The sequence below is a fragment of the Sphaerodactylus townsendi genome, linkage group LG08 (genome assembly GCF_021028975.2).
Source record: "Sphaerodactylus townsendi isolate TG3544 linkage group LG08, MPM_Stown_v2.3, whole genome shotgun sequence".
NCBI classification, from domain to species: domain Eukaryota; kingdom Metazoa; phylum Chordata; class Lepidosauria; order Squamata; family Sphaerodactylidae; genus Sphaerodactylus; species Sphaerodactylus townsendi.
This window is the reverse complement of record NC_059432.1, coordinates 12,722,870-12,726,005: the sequence shown is the minus strand read 5'-3', so window position 1 is coordinate 12,726,005 and position 3,136 is coordinate 12,722,870. Positions and strand designations below refer to the sequence as shown.

The window sequence follows — 3,136 nt, the reverse complement described above, 5'->3', positions numbered from 1 at the left end:
TCAGAGTGCTACAGTGGGGAAATGCCCACTACCCAGAGGCGGAGCGAGGGGAAACTGCGCCCGGGACGCACGCATGCCCTGTGCCCCTGTTGTGGCGCCACCCACCCAAGGACACTCCAGAACGCCCCCGCCATGTCCCTCCATGGCTCAGCCACACCTGTGCCATGGCTTCATCTGGGCCACCGTGCCTCCCCCTGCCCCATGGCACTATGCCACTGCCACTAACATTAGGGACTGTCAACCCTTTTGGGTGTCAGATCCATGCCTGACAAGGCTTAGATGTCTTGCTGTGTGGGGATTGCAAATGTTTCCTGTAAATGCTTTCCGGTTTCCCTCTCCCCTCCCTGGCAATTTCCTGGCGCCAGCCCTCCTGTGGGAAGGTGCGAACGTTCCCAGGTTTCTTGAACCTCTGTAGTGCAAATGTTATACTCTCTTTGAAACACATTTAGTGGGAATCGAATGGGGGGGATTTGAAGGATATAATCGCTGGATCTAAGCGGGAGAGCTTAGATTCAGCTTTCTCTGTTACTCTTCGCGTTGTAGAAATAAACTGCTTTAGGACTTTCCTACGGTCTCTGTTATTTCCACGTTCAAGAGCCTGACATTGGGGAAGTACAGTGCCCACAGAGCAGCAGGGATGCTCTGTGTGTGTCATCCACTTTGTTGTCACCCATATTGCAGTTCGCCTCATGTTGCTTCTTCTCCAACACTGCTGCAGGTCACCATTTGGTGAATGTTCATTACCTTGCAGGGAGATGCTAGTCTTGGCCTTTGGGCCATCCTAACCTTTGAGCACACTCTGGTGGATTCTGCAGAGCACAAATATAACATCTTTAGGATGTTACATATGGCATTTTGGGGAAGAACTTTGGACAGCTCTCTTCCCCAAAACGAGTTCAGCCCATCATTTCTCTCAACCCGGGTTTTTCAAAGATCGCTAAACTAGTGATCCTTTCCCCCCAAATCTGGGTTGAGGATGTACATAAGAACATAAGAACATAAGAAAGAGCCTGCTGGATCAGACCAGAGTCCATCTAGTCCAGCTCTCTGCTACTCGCAGTGGCCCACCAGGTGCCTTTGGGAGCTCACATGCAGGATGGGAAAGCAATGGCCTTCTGCGGCTATTGCTCCTGAGCACCTGGACTGTTAAGGCATTTGCAATCTCAGATCAAAGAGGATCAAGATTGGGAGCCATAGATCGACTTCTCCTCCATAAATCTGTCCAAGCCCCTTTTAAAGCTATCCAGGTTAGTGGCCATCACCACCTCCTATGGCAGCATATTCCAAACACCAATCATACGTTGCGTGAAGAAGTGTTTCCTTTTATTAGTCCTAATTCCTGCCTGATGAGCAAACTTATTTTGAGGGGAAATCTGCAAAGCTATGGCAACACAAATATGTGCATATGGGAGCTTCTACAGAAATATGGCCACAGCTTTGAAGACATCCCCTTCAAAACAAAACAAAAAAAAGGGAAATGACATGTGCCTGGGATCGCTAGGCAAAACAAACTTTATTCATCTATGTTTGACAGTGAAATAGTAAACAGATGAGCTGCAAGCATGGAAACCTCCATGGGGAATGTCCATGGAGAATCTCCTGCAGCACACAAAATGGCGGGCGCTACTGTGAAACTGACAAGAGCTCCGTGCAGCAGGCGGGAAAAGATCCATTTTGGCAGGCAACACTTGTGTTCTCCCGTGCTGTGGGAACACAAAGTCCCCAAACAGATCTTTTTATACTGTCCTAAAGCCATTATATTTCAATAAGCCTTTATTGGCATACAGAACATACAATATAAATACAGTTAAATTTACTAGATAATAAAAAAACAAACAAACTTCACACTGGATCATAAGTTCAGTTCGCAAACCTCAGCCACAAACTTTGCCACTGCGAGACAACAGTCAAGGTCATTGCAGTTTAAGAGCATGTTTAGTTTATCAAGCTCTGTCAGGGTTTTCATAGAGTCAACAGCACCCAGTATTCCCAGGCGGTCTCCCATCCAAGTACTAACCAGGCCCGACCCTGCTTAGCTTCCGAGATCAGACGAGATCATGCATGTTCAGGGTGGTATGGCTGTAGGCGTTTTCATAGAGTCAATTATTTGTAATAATAAGCTGGATCTTGGATTCTGGTAAAGTGGGCAGTGGAGGAGAATGTGCGCAATGGAATCCAACTGCCCTGGACTGCAGGGGCAAAGCCTCTTATCGTTTGGTAGACCCTTGAGTCTTCCTCTATGGAGCGGGGATGGCATAATGTTAAATCTAGCCAGAATGTAGGCTCTCCTATATATAGGGTTGGTAAGCGCTGCAATATAGTAGGCTGGGTTTCCCTGCACAAATGGAATTGCCACGTTCATTGGCGAGCACGATTTGTTGGCCAAGCTCTGCAGTTGTTGATAATCCATTGCTAGTAGCCGCTCTTTGATGAGGGCAAATGTCTCAGTAAGGGTTAGCATGTTCAGAGAGTCACTATCATAGCCCAATTCCCCAATCTTTGTTATAACTGTTGTGCACCATTTAGAGTGATGGAGTTCTCTCAAGGTGAGTTGCGTCAGTGAGTTGTCGGAGCTTTGATAATGAATATGCAGCCAGCATTTTATGATGTTTAACCAGATATTGGCCTCTATAGAGTATTGGCCAGATTTTAGACAGAGAACTCCATATGGGACGCAGTTTGGCACGCCAAATAATTTATGCAGAAATTTAGAATGGAATGATCTAATGGCACTGTTGCTGGGTGTTAACCAAATGGGCGCTCCATAAAGCAGTTGTGCTCTCGCCCTTGCTTTGAAAACTTGCAGAGCTGGGAAGCCATTATATTTATGCTGTGAGGAATCCACCTCTGTTTAACATCAGAACCTTCTCATGACAAAGTCTATGGCATCCCTACAACTCCTTTGCTGCACCTGCTGTGACTTGGCCAGTATGGACTTTATGAAAGAGCCTTCTGGACTCACCTTGATGAAGCTAGTTCCTGTGTGGGAATTAGGATCGCCGGGTAGCAACTAAAGAAGATTTCATTGAGGACTGAATTTGATTAAAACTGCCCTAAAATATTATTTTAAATTTTGGTTTTATGTATTCCATTTGATGCATGTTGTTTATGTTGATGGATTCCACACAGCATCCAT

At 46.2% G+C, this 3,136-nt stretch overlaps 1 non-coding gene across 1 annotated transcript; it reads right to left on the bottom strand.

Annotated features, from left to right (window-relative positions):
- Nucleotides 1-1,968: 1,968 nt before the first annotated feature.
- On the bottom strand, nt 1,969-2,087 carry LOC125438650. The gene has a single exon (XR_007245363.1). It is a non-coding gene; the product is annotated as a 5S ribosomal RNA (ribosomal RNA).
- Nucleotides 2,088-3,136: the final 1,049 nt, after the last annotated feature.